Source organism: Thermobia domestica, chromosome 7, assembly GCF_964235325.1.
Source record: "Thermobia domestica chromosome 7, izTheDome1.hap1.1, whole genome shotgun sequence".
NCBI lineage: Eukaryota > Metazoa > Arthropoda > Insecta > Zygentoma > Lepismatidae > Thermobia > Thermobia domestica.
The window spans coordinates 44,385,004-44,399,671 of NC_137460.1; the positions used below are offsets into that span (position 1 = coordinate 44,385,004).

The window sequence follows — 14,668 nt, forward strand, 5'->3', positions numbered from 1 at the left end:
AACGCTCTACCACTGATCCACCGATGCGTACCAGAAAAAACGTATATGGGATTACCAGAAAAAAATATTTGCTCTTGGTATTACCCAAGTTTGCCACAAACTCACCCCAGCATTCTTTATACTGTATTAAAATACTACATTTATATCTTTGTCTATAGCAATTCACTCCCTTTGAGAGTCTTCCTGTCCTTTGCTTGTGACTTGCACAGATATAGTGAGAAGTGGGGAAGAGATTCATGAACATATTAGAACTGTGCACTGTGTAAATAGCGCAGGTTCAGCTAGTAAGTATAATAAAATGCTTCACCTTTCGATGTTTTAAATATTACTTTTATGATGTTTGTTGTAATGTCAATTCTTTGAAAATATAGTATAGGTAATAAAAGGTAATACTATAGGTAATACTATAGGTATAGTATAGTACGGGACACCATACTAAACTTTCTCAATCCCACTTCCTGTATTAAATCATGCCATACTACAATTATTACGAAAACATGTATTTATGAAAAATGAACAAAAATCAATAATAGACGTTTTCGGGAAACTCATACTCCTTGTATATATTTCATGCAAAATGACAGGATGTATTGTACAGTTCTTGACGAATCATTCTTTTATTTAAAAAAAAAAATACAAACAAATATTGCCGTTTAGATATGAGACAATCATCAAAAAATAACTAATTACCCCTTCTGATATTTTTAAAATAAAAGAAAAGTTACTTATACTATATAATAGAGTTATTATTAAGATTTTTCTTTTTAATTTAACGTTAATAATCAGAATGCACCGAAGCTAACGCTGACAGTGATGATGAGATGAATGATACTGCTGGAATGAAGAAAGTGAGAGGAAACGGGAGAACTCCGCTCCTCCACACACACACACGCAAACATAATTTTTGTGCACCACCAAGTCCAGTCGGCGCCGGCTGGGATCGAGCCAGGAACCCCATGCACCAGATGTTTACGCTTTATCACTGAGCCACCGCGGTCTGCAATTATTAATGAAATATAAACCAAATCGTTGAGAATCGTTGTCGAGAAAATAATATTTCTTTTTAAAAATGTTCACCCTTCTTGTACGCTACTTGCATTATCGATATATAATAGGTAGAAAATTTGAAAATTATCCCAAGTGAAACTTACAAAACAGGTTAAATTTAAAATTTGGACTCAATGCGTTGAATACCATTAGTCTTAGGCAAGTGAACATATGCCGTGACAAATGGACGAAGAAGAGATATGTAAAATTAACTTTAAATCCGTTGAATCTCCGATCCGATTATTTCTCCCACGATTCCCATACTTTTTTTCTCTACTATGGTCACTCTTGAGTAAAAATGATAGAAAGAAAAAAGAGCCAAATCCATAAAAACATGAATTTTAGGAATTATCCAAAAAATGGAACAAAACATTGCGATCTTGGGCAATAATTAGATATTGGGTCAGGAACAACAAAATTTTTGAACGGCCTCTAAATAGAGTTTCCGTATATTTTACGGAATAAGCACATCATACTGAGTTAAGTGGTAGTTTTGATTTGGCTGCACTATATGTAGTTCTCCAGATATAAGACATACAAGAAAACGTTTGGTTGAATGAAATAAATTGGATTTTTTGGATAAGAGGGCCACAACAATCTTGAATGGCCCCTAAATCGAGATTTCATATTTTTTACGGAATAAGGACGTCATACTGAGTTAAGTGGTAGTTTTGGTTTGGCTGCACTATATGTAGTTCTCGAGATATACGGCGTACAAGAAAATGCTTGATTGAATGAAATATATTGGATGTTTTGGATCAGGGGCCAAAAAATTTTTGAATGGACCCTAAATCGAAATATCATTTTTTTTTTTTTTTTTTTTTTTTTTTTTTTTTTTTTTACGGAATAACCACACCATACTGAGTTAAGTGGTAGTTTTGGTTTGGCTGCACTATATGTAGTTCTCCAGATATAAGACGTACAAGAAAATATTTGATCGAATGAAATATATTGGATTTTTTATCAAGGGCCACAAAAATTTTGGATTCCCCCTAAATCGAGTTTCGTATTTTTTACGGAATAAGCACATCATACTGAGTTAAGTGGTAGTTCTGGTTTGGCTGCACTATATATAGTTCTCCAAATATAAGACGCACAACAAAATATTTGATTGAATGAAATATATTGGATTTTTGGGATCAGGGGTCACAAAAATTTTGGATGCCCCCTAAATCGAGTTTCGTATTTTTTTACGAAATGAACACATCATACTGAGTTAAGTGTTAGTTTTGGTTTGGCTGCATTATATGTAGTTCTCCAGATATAAGGCGTACAAGAAAATATTTGATTGAATGAAATACCGTAGCCTATATTGGATTTTTTGGATCAAGGGTCACAAAAATTTTGAATGGCCCCTAAATCAAGATTTCACATTTTTACTGAAAAAGTTCATCATACTGAGTTAACTGGTAGTTTTGGTTTGGCCACAGTATATGTAGTTCTCCAGATCTAAAGCCTACAAGAATATTTATAATTGAATGAAATACATTGGATTTGTTAGATGAGGGACCACAAAAATTTTTGAATGGGCCCTAAATCGAAATACCATATTTTTTTACGGAATAAGCACATCATACTGAGTTAAGTGGTAGGTTTGGTTTGGCTACAGTATATGTAGTTCTCCAGATATAAGGCCTACAGGGAAATTTCTGCCTCAAATATATTGGATCTTTTGATCCAAAGATTAACCAAAACTAATCACGGTGGCTCAGTGGTGTGCTGGTGGATGTAGCCGAGTGATCTGAGTCATTAGGCTGACAATCGCGAGGTGAAACCAAATTTTAAGTGTATAGGGGCTACAGTTGCTCAGTGGTAGCCACTGAGTGTAGCCGAGCGGTCTCAGGCGTTAGGCTAACATTCATAAAGTGAAGTCCATTGGAGGTTCGAGTCCCTCTGTAGTAGCTTGGATGGCAATTTAACTGTCCTCAATATTTCTGTGTTCGTGTACCTGCCGAGTCCAATCGTCCTGAGCAGTGATGAAATGAGGAAATTTGTCGGGAAAGTTTTTTTTTTTTTAAAAAAAAAAAAAAAGAAGTGGTAGAGCGCTTACCTCTGGTGCGTGGAGACCCTGGTTCGATTCAAGACCAAGTTTGTGGTGGACAACTTCGTGTCTGTGGGTTTTTTTTCTCTGGATACTTCCGTTTCCTCCCATGTTTTCATTCCACCAATTCTTCCATTATCATCATTCACTTGCTTTAATCATCCGTCTCCCTTAGTCTAAAGGGCATAAACGTGGGACGTTAAACTGACATATTTTTCCTTCAAGAACTGAACACCTTTCGAAAATCCCGCTGTAGGCAGCCGTGATTCAAGTCTTGTTGTACTTATGTTTTTCTTGCATTTCGATATGCGGTTTTACACCCGTTTAATTCTTCTTGTATTAAAATTGTGTTTAATATATTTTGCGCATTTGACAATAAGTATGTCTATCAACATCAGAAATTAAAAATAATCTTTTAGAAATGTATTGTTTCCGCTACTAGATCTTAATAAGCCCTACTACATTTATCTTTTCTATGTACGTTCACGACACCCCCCCCCCCCCCAAGTTGAGAAACCCTAATTTAATGTTGTTTCTTTTAGTTTTTAACTTCGTTACTTTTTTTTTTTTTTTTTTTTTGCCTTGCTATGGGTAATGTCTGTTTCAATAGAAGTAATAGAGCATAACTCCTGATGTCTTTATACAACGAGATAAGTCAGAGTGATTCATTTGAAAGCCCTATTAGGTAAGTTCACTGTTAATTATGATATAGAAGCAATACAACAATACTGTAAGCAACAAACTTAAGAAACAAGAATAATAAAACTAGTTAAGAAGAAAAAATCCCCTAAATATTACGATAACCATCATTTTTATGGGTAAGTAGTTTTATTTTGAATTTCCTAACTGTTGCTGGTAGTCAGCCGATAGGGGACAACTTGACCAAGCGCCATATTTATTTCCGGTTATGTTATCTTAAATAGATTGTTAGACGCAGAGGGGAAGGGGAGAGTACAAGCAGTAAACATCACGTGACGTATGTATCGTTACACAAGAAGGAGGTGGGTTGGGTATTTAGTCTCACTCGAGTTGAGATTAACGACCAATAGAGCACGCCTCCGAAGAATTCCGCCATTGTTCAGGACACGGCGAATCCATTTACGTGATCACGCACTTGCTGCCATCTCTCGAGCAGGTAACTGAATTACAAAAAAAAGGAAGAAAAAAGAAAAGAAAGCGTAACGTTGGGGGAGGGAAAGTAATCACTTTTAGGGAGGGCTAAGTCAGCTTAAGAACGTATCATATTGACGAAAGTGGGTGTAACATGACCGTGTTAACGAGCCAGCCATATTGAACAACGTATGAACACCACTTAAACAGTGCAAAAACGTTCTCAACCTGTTGGTCACGAGTAATTTGGTGATGTAATAAAATTCAGTGTTCTCGTACCGGCTTTCTTCCAGAATTTTTTGTACAGGGAGAGAGGTAACAAAATGAAAATTTAGAAAGATGCATTGGTATGGGCCTAGTATTTGCTAAAGGACATACCTTGCACAAGAGAAACAAATAGATCTAATAGGACCTACAGTATTTTAGCCCCAGGGAATGACTGTGGAATATTTGCCCTCAGAAGTATGTCTGGAACAAACGTTACACAGTGATAATGAAGAATGTAATATGAGGATCAATAATATTAAAGTCAGTTTTAAATTAAATCCAGTTTCTTGTTTTATATAGTGTCAAGTTTTTAAGCTGGCCAATAGCTGGATATGAAAGTTGGGATTCGCGTTTAGCACGTTAATAAAATTTGAAAGTATAGCAGTACGTATAACTGTGTATATAAATATAGAAATGCAATGAAGAGTCTTCATCCCAGCGAAATTAAAATACCGCGAATTTTACAGTAATTATGTGAAATCTTCAAATAGATAAAAGATAATCGAAATGTGGAACAAGAGCGCCCTAGACAATATTATTTTACATGAGAAACCGTTATCATGACTCACTTATCTGTTTTCGATTTCGAGCCATTTTGAAAATCGGCATTTATTTTCGCGTTTCTAAACAGCTGAAAACGGAAAGCCACTAGGTGACTTGTGATAACGATACCTCACGCAAAATAATATTGTCTAGGGCGCTCTTGTTCCATATTTCAATTATCTTTTATCTATTTGAAGATATCACATAATTACTGTAAAATTAGCGGTATTTTAATTTCGCCGGGATGAAGACTCTTAAGTGTCATAAGCGCTGTTTTACCCGGTGTAAATTTGTTTTTCAAAAGGGTCACTATCAATTCCTTTGAATTCGCATCTAGAGACCTATTCATGTATTATAGTTTTCATTCTAATCTATTAATTAAAACAATAACGGTATTGCATCTTAGTTTGCTATAAAATCAAAGAAATATGATGCAGACAAAAAAATTTTGAAAGCAAACTTAAGTGTAGGTATGATCATAATTTATTACCACCGATTTTTTTTTTTTTTTTTTTTTTTTTGTTAGTAATCGTCTTTCCTTTATGATAGAGCGATTCTCTTGCTATCTGAGTGATAAATGTTCCTGCAACGTTTTCCTTTAGGTATCTTTCAGATTCCTATAACCAGTAGCGGCTCTTGAGGCAAGTCTCATCGGTAGAAAAAAAAATTAACATTTTATCACTACATGATAAGGAAAATAGTACATGTTTTATCGTTCTAAAGTGATAACATGTTAATTTTTACTGATATAACTTCCCTTAAGATCCCATTACCCTTGATACAAATTAATCCACTACGGACCACACATAAGGTTACTGGAAACTGGACAAAGAAACCATGTTCACTTTGACATCTTATAGTAAGGGAAAGTAGCCTTATTTGGGGAGTTTTTTTTTTTTCAGGAAGCTATAAAACGTTCCCTGTTTGTAACAGCGTTCTAACAAAATATAAATGGTGTACGTAGTTAAATTAACTAACAAATACAGAGTGCCAGTCAGTAACATCGCTGAAAGGTTTTGTGAAAAATGTTGAGTGATAACAGATTAGGAGTTTTTGTTAGTAGATTTTGAGGTTCCTAATTTGGGGAGGAAGCTAACATTGACCACAAGCTTTTAGGACAGGCGAAATCAAACACAATTGTACTGTATCATTCTCTGTTTACTGCACCCGATTGTTGTGCCATAGTTAGTGAAATACAATCCTTCAGGTTTTCGAAACGAAAGTGTTGGATTTCGAGTGATGAATTTTTCAGTCATTTTTTCCCCGATGCTCCGTCTTTCTGTGAAAACGAATTAGGAATGTCATTACTCTTCGCTAGTTGATAGGCTAGACGTCTGACATCCCGTCTGCTGAGTCCATAATAAGCTCTTCCATTATCTTGCAATAACTTGCTAAGTCCTTTTCCAGCTCTATAAGGAATACCGGTCTTCTTCCTATTGGCGTTGTAAACGTTTTATTAGGTATTTTTTTTCTTGGCTATATATGACTCTAACGTAGTCTGTGGCACCCCAAACACTCGTGTTGTTTTAAACGATCCCATTTCTTCCTTTCTGTCTGCTTCGATGGCCGCAACCATACGACTTAGGTCCCACTCTCTTCTCGGCGCCATCTCGAAAACGGGAAAACGTTTCCTTAGGTATTTTCTTCATAGCTATATATCGCTCTAACGTCATCTATGGCATCCCAAACACATCCTGCTGTTTTAAACGATCCCATTTGTTTCTTTCTGACTGTTTCGATGGCCGCAACCATACGATCTAGGTCCCACTCTCTTCTCGGAGCCATCTGGAAAACGGGAAAACGTCATGTAATACTCTGTTGCGAATGGTTTCCAAAATTCGGGCCCAGCAAATTAGGCACCGCACGACCTCCCCAAATAAGGCTCCCTCCTATTTTCACTTTCGTCATATACTTGTAGTCCTTCAAACCATAATTATTTACAATAGAGCGATATATGATAACTCTACAGACTTTACTTACTTCTCAGGGTCCTTCACGCCTTCGCAGCAAGTATCACTGAGCTGTAAACTAAAAGCACTGACGATAGTCCAAAACTTTCGCACAGTCCAAAAACACACACTTCACACTATTGCTTCCACTACAATAGCCATGCGGCTACTGAGCTCTGGAACTTCCACAGAGCCTTTGTACAATGCTTTCAGCGCGCCATACTAGGTGTCAGGATCTCCTCGACTGAGATACGCCACTTCCCCAAATTAGGAACCCTCTCCAAATAAGGCTCCTTTCTCCTATCTGAAAATATATCAATGGGCTTTCATTTTCGAGATGCAAGGGGGCACAGTGGCTCAGTGGTATAGCGCTTACCTCTGGTGCATGTGGTTCCTTCGTTTGATCCCCGGCCAAGTAAATTTGTGGTGGACAGCATCGTGTCCGTGGGTTTTCTTAGGGTACTCTTGTTTCCTCCCACATTATCATTCCATATGTTTCATCATTATTGACTTGCTTTAATCATAAGTCTCCCTTAAAGGGATTGCACCGTTAGAAGAACTTGCAGCTGTCATTAGAAAAAAATCTTGAAACCCTACCATATTTCACCATGTACACATAGTCTTAAAAGGGTCATAAAACATTTTTTTTTTCATCTTGCAAGGAGTTGAACAGTGTGCAAGTTTCTGGGACGTCTTGCTTGTTACCTGCTATCGCCCTCGCTGACATAAAGAAAAAACCAGTTTCGCCGCTTCCGAAACAACGGATTCTTTTGGACAGGGAGGGGGGGGAGTGCGCCAAAATACACGTTTTTAATGAGGAGGTTCTCTGTTTGTCCACTAGAGTGCAGTGCTGCATAGGTGGAAATACCTTTCTTGCTTTCAAGAAGTTGTAATATGTACACAGTAAATAGAAAGATTGGGTTTCAAGATTTTTTTTTTTAAATGACAGCTACAAGTTTTTGTAAAGTGACAAGGCCTCTTTAGTCTAAAGGGCTTTATCGTTAAATTGAAAATTTTCATTTGATTTTATTTTCGAGATGCAAGACATCAACTTACTTATTGCAAACTAGAAATTAGCAAGAACACTGGCATTTAACATAATAGAAATAGCCCCCTTTTTTCTCTTTCTATCTTTTGAGAGATATTGAAAGCTCTGACAAGAGATTCATATACAATGTATTTAGTTGTTACATAACATTAACCATTAATGTTTTTCCAAGACATTCTTGTGTTTTTCATTGCAAATAGTGAACGAAAAATGGAGTTCGCTTTAGTACACTTAGTAGACTAAAAAACAAATAGGATCCTAGCAACATTTGGCTATAACTCAGTTAAGAAATGAACATTTGTGTGAAATTAAGTTCCAGTAATTCATTCATAAAAAAAAAAAGAGAAGAAAATAAAATAAAGTTCACTTCTTAGTTAGATGACATAATGCCAATTTTTGTTTCTTGATGGCATTATGGAACATAATCAAAAACTATATACCATTCAAAACCATAGCTGCCAACTTAGACAATCTGTAAATTTTGTTTTTAAATGATCACTTTTTCCCTAATTTGCTTTATGAAATGAAATGAAATCTTTGAGTTTTACGTCCCGCGGTTATGCCGGTTAGGCTAAAGGCGATGATGAGTAATGAATGAAATGGTGGAATGAAGAAAGTGGGAGGAAACGGGAGAACCCCGAGAAAACCCATGCACACGGTGTTTGTCCACCACAAAGTTCACTTGGCGCGGGCTGGATCGAACGAGGGACTCCAAGCACCAGAGATGAACGCTCTACCACTGAGCTACCGCAGCCCCCCTAATTTGCTTTAGTTTTCATGTTTTTTTGTAATGTAAAAAGAAGTTCATTTTTATTTTTATATGGTCTTCTAAAACAGCAAAATAATAATAATGATTTCTCTGCTTAACAATTTGTGCATTAAAGTGGATAATAATAATAATAATAATAATAATAATAATAATAATAATAATAATAATAATAATAATAATAATAATAATAATAATAATAGACGTTATAACAAATATATACACAGGGCCGTCGCGTGGGTTGAAAGCTCCCGGGGCGAGAAATCCAAGGCGACCCCTCCCCCAGTGTGTTAGGTGGGGTGCTGACTACCACAGCCAATTATTGGTGCTGATTGCCAAGACTGGCGCTGATTGCCAATATCAAGGTGCTGACTGCCACGATGGCGTGCTGACTGCCACGAGCCTGAGAGAAAATTGCTAGACGTAACATTGCCGGACGCCAAGAAGCATGAAAGAAACTAGATGATCCTTAGGATCGTATTGTTCAGACCAACACCTAACAAAGGTAAACAGGTCTCTGTATGTACACTCATGTCTAAAATTATTGTCACATGATTATAAATATGTTGTTCTAGTAATATAATATGATAACTAATTCGCCCGGTATTTCTTATAATGTTAGTATGTGTATAATCGGTAAAGACAAGTATGTGGTAAACTTCATGTCAAAAGAGCAGTAAATAAGAACAATAAAACGAAAATAAAATTTTCTTGTCCATTTAGTTACATTTTATTTTACTCATTATGATTTTCGTATTTATAATTCTTTCCCTATGAAATTTATCACAAATATACATTTCCTGATTATACACATATCAGTATTAAAAGTACTCTGCAAAATTATCAAATTATATTCTTACAAGAAGACAGTTATAGATATGCGACAATAATTTTGGACATGAGTTTACTTCAGTTTTGTCAGGGAGCGGTGCGTACAAAATTGGTACGATTTATGTATTCTCACTTGAATTCCCTATGTCAGCATGAACTGTGTACAGCTGCGCAAATTCTTTCCAGCAGCTCTTGAAAGTTCCATAAGTTCAGGATAAAGCCAGAGATGTGCGTCTACGCGTAAAAAACGATAGTTTACGTTTACGTGTCAACTATGCGTAGACAATGTAAACAACGTAGACTATGTAGAATATGTCAACAACACGTAATTTAATATGGCATCGCGGACATAAAGGAGTTTTATTTTGTCGTTACCTTGCGAAATTGCGTACAAAATAAAATGCCTAGACCAGCGAATAGTAACTTTCGAATACTTAGTTTCGTCTTAATGAAGGAAAATGAAAAATATTATGCATTTTGTAAAATATGCAAGAAAAAATTTGGCAAATACAGCATATTCAAGACTGAAAGCTCACAGGTGAGAATTAGTTTTGTAAATTTCATTATAAAAGCAGTGCTCGAAGTGGAAAATCTAAGGAAGTGGTATGTGCAGAGCAGAGTAAACATACAGGTTAGATAATTCCCTCTACTTTTTATATGTTAGTCGTTTCCCTAATCTTTCGCTGCACGCATATTTGCGGATCTACATATAGCACAAAGTAAACAGCAAATAGTGTCGGCTCTGATAGCCGAGTGGGCTAGCGCAATATTCTAGTAAAGGAAATGCTTTTGGCGTGGGTTCAAATTCTGTCTACGGACAGTTTTTTTTACTACTTTTAAAAATTTTTATAACATTTCTTTCGTTAAAATAACATTAAAAATAATATTCAAACAGTGATTTAGCGATCATTTTTTTAAAAAAATTCATTAAACTTCTTTCATTAAAATAAGTTTGCCCTTGTACTATATAGATCCACAGCAAATGTAGTAGTAGTAGTAGTAGGAACGGGTTAGAAGCCCCGCAGGGGTTGTTTGGGTTCTGTTCTCGACATCAAATTGGCAAGAATGCAGAAACGTTTGGGATCGGCAAAAATGCTCGCTGCACCGAAGCGAAACAACTGAATGAGGAAATATGAACAAACGAGCAACGAAATTGTTCCTTACATTTGATAGTGGTTGTCTACATAGTCTACACGGGAAAAGGTGTAATGTAGATCACGTATAGATTACAGTAGACAATCGCGTAGACGTAAAATTATAGTTTACGGCACCTGCAGAGATACTAAGCATGCCATTTGAAGTCCCAATTCATGCTGATTACAACAAGCTAATAAAATTCCTGTACGGTTGAGAACGGTTCGAGATATTCAACTTGGAAGTTTATATGAGAAAATGAGGATATACTCATTTATACGCGTTAAGTACAACATAATTAGTAACGAATATTGACATACGAATTGAAAGCTATCGGAAGCAACAGAAAAAAAAAGTGTTTCGCAATAACTAATGGGTTTGTTAGATACAGTTAGTCATTACATTGTTCACAATAATCATAGGTGAAAATTGATGAAAATTGATCACTGTTGTTCTTCTATTTTATGAAGAAATGACGCAGGCAAAAGACTCCTTTGCACCCTGAACATTTTATATGTGCAATTGCGTTGCATCCATCAAGGGAACAGTTCGCAGAACTAAAGCAAAAAGCAAATTCGAGAAGTGATTCAAAAGTTATAGGCCTATAATGTGTTCGTAACCTGCCTTGTAGAACGCAAACTGAAACAATCCAATGTATAGCGGTGATCGGAAGTGATTCGTATGGACACGAACTTTATTTGATTGTTTCGTTGGTACATTATAACGTCCAGATGAAGAAGTTTCATAGTATGTACAAATCTCCTGCCATAATCTTTGATTGATCGGAATCAAAACACAACAAATGGTTGCACAAATCGTGGCAATTCTTTGGTATCTTCTCAACCATTAGGTCTTTGCCATCCGTCATGCAACTTGTAATGGACAATTTGTCTGTGAATGGACCCCAGTGATCAAGTAATAGCAAGTTCAAACCATCAGGCTTCGCTATGGGAGACAATACTTAACGCATTGAAACGTGCATCCACTCATTTTCTCATATAAACTTCTAAGCTGAATATCTCGAACAGTTCTCAACGTACAGGATTTTTATTACCTGTTGTAATCAGCATGAATTGGTCCTTCAAATGACACGCTTATTTCTCTGCAGGCGAGTGCTTCTCCCAAACTTCCCTTGTCAGCTGGCTTCAGACTCTCATATCCATTAAATAATACAATAAAACAATTAATATAAACAATGAAATGTGCAAATTGTACATATAACAGAAAAGACAATCCCTTTATAAACATCCAAGCGTATGTCGTTCCACTTAGTGAGCAACTTTGTAACTTACAGGATGCCACATAGATTTGCTGTGATGATTACTAAATTAATCCTTACTAAATTAATTAATAATCATAAATTTAGTATGAGGGATTAATTCCTCTCTTTCCAAATACAGTTTCTCCCAGGCTCGTGGCAGTCAGCACGCCGTAGTGGCAGTCAGCACCTTCATATTTGCAATCAGCCACAGTCGTGGCAGTCAGCACCAATAAGTGGCTGTGGCAGTCAGCACCCGTAGCAATCAGCACCTATCCGTGTGTTATGAGAAACAGAGTTTATTCTGTACTTCTAGATTTAAATACGGAATTTACTATCATAATGAAAGATAAAAGAAGTTAGTATTATGTAAGTGTTTTAAAGTGAATGGTTCTTGTAGTTAAAACATAGAAGTTAATGAAAACATAGTTTTGAATTTTTGAAATCGAGTGCTACTCTTGTTTATTTTGAACTTGATACACATCAACATAGTAATAGCATAGAATATACAAATAACGATACAAATATTAAATTCCAAGATTTTAAAAAAAAAAAAAAAAAAAAAAAAAACTTCCCACAGAGGACTAGAGATAGTTCCAGTTGAATAATCCTAGACAATGTTTTACATTATCGGTAATTTTCAAGTTCAATACTCTATCGAGAGTCCCTCAAGAATCTAATCTAGGTCCCCTTTTGTTTATTCGTGTTATTAATGATATTCCTCGGTGTATTAGACCCTAAAATTCCTCAAGTTCTTTTTTTCGCAGACGATCTCAAATTATACTCCAAAGTAAGTTCTATTGATGACTGCGGGAAAGTTCCATAGGCTATACAAAGAGTTCAAATATCGTGTGATAAGAATAAAGTAGTCCTAAATATGTTCAAACGTAAATCCTTATCTTTCACGAGGAAAGAAAATATAATTAACTTTACCTACACAATAAGTGGTATTTCTTTGTCTACCCCGCATTGGGGGTCTACTATCAAAGAACTAGGAGTTAGATTTTATAGCAATCAACGCATTGACGCAATTACGAGTATCGCATATAGAAACCTAGGTTTAATTTATAGGATAGGACAGAATTTAGATAAAGAATCAACATCTATAAGGTTATATTTTTCATATGTGAGGTCAACATTAGAATACTCTTGTACTGTTTGGACACCAAATGTCACTATATACTCCGATTCAATAGAAAATATTCAGTTTAATTTCTTAAAAATGCTTGCATACAAGAAAGCCGGTTTCTACCCAAAGTATGTTCCTTAAGAAGACATAGCAACGAACGTTAATTTTCAAACATTAGAGAAAAAAGGAGATGGGTGTTTGATCTGTTGTTCTTACATAAATTATTAAACGGTAAAATTGACTGTCCAGAATTAGTTTCAGAAGTATTATTATGTGTCCCAATGGTTAAGACTAAAACAGCAAACACTGGGACATTCTATTATAGAAAAGCAAGAACTAACATGGACTATTACATAAGTCTCCTTTGTGGAGAATATGTGCTTCATATAACGAAATAATTTGATTTCATGTAGTAGATGTGTTTAGTATGTCCGAAAATAAGTTCAAAACAATTGTCAGGCAATAACTTCTGCATAATTAAACGACGTATATTTATGTTTGTATAATAGTGTATGATAGATAATTATCTATATTACACTATAACTGGGCAGTAAAACTCTAGGAACACCAAGGTATTTTGGCTTGCAATAAAAACTAATGGGTATGAGCCTCAGAGGCCCCGCTGGTATTCACATAGTTAAGCCTGTTGTATTGTTCTTATGAAGTAAATAAATTTTACTTAGCAGAGGCTTGATCATTAATAAAATATCTGATTTAACATTATTTTCCTTTTTTTTTTTTAAAAAAAAAAATAATTTACCAACATAATCTGAATTCCTTGGATTTTGTTGATTTGTCGCCCCGGCGCCCTCATGGTCGCGGTGTCCGGGGCAATTGCCCCGGTCCCCCCGCCCACTCGACAGCCTTGTATATACAAGGTGTGTAATTTATGTTGAAACTATAGATTAAAATACTGAAATTTTGTATGGTGCAAATATCGACAGAGGATTTTTTTACATACGCTGCAATATTACCACACTAAGAGTGATGCCAACCCAATATAAGGTTGTATATTTTTTTTAATGGTGCTACATGAATTTATTACAAATTTCAAATCTACATGTTCGTTTCAGTGCTATAAACTAAGAATGCTGCAGACCACAAGCGCCAAAATTTTGGAGGCTTCTACAAACAGGAGATAATAAAGCAAAGGGATGCAGGTAGTGGCGGTACTAGTACCGGTAGTAATGGAAACGACGGGGTACCGGTAGTTCACTTCCGAACTATCTTAGAATCGAATGCAGTGATCATGATGTGTTGTATTTCGAGTTAATAGGAAGGAAGTTACAAAATTAAGACAACTTTTTAGTGATAATGTCACTAATTTCAAACCCCGAATTTGTTGACCTATAGTATAATTCAGGAACCAAAGAACTATACATACTAACTTTCTCAAGGTCTACCACCATGCCAAATTCGCATGAGAATTGTCGATCGTGTACGACATATATTGATCCTTATGTTTAATTATCTTTTTAATACTGGTAACAGTGTCCAGTGTATACCACACGAAGAGGTTCGATTTGATTGTTGATAAAGCAAATT

At 35.7% G+C, this 14,668-nt stretch overlaps 1 long non-coding RNA gene across 3 annotated transcripts in view; it reads right to left on the reverse strand.

Annotated features, from left to right (window-relative positions):
* LOC145690040 (uncharacterized) overlaps positions 1 to 14,668 on the reverse strand; it is a 404,449-nt gene that overhangs the window by 327,353 nt on the left and 62,428 nt on the right. The gene's annotated exons all lie outside the window — the stretch shown is intronic.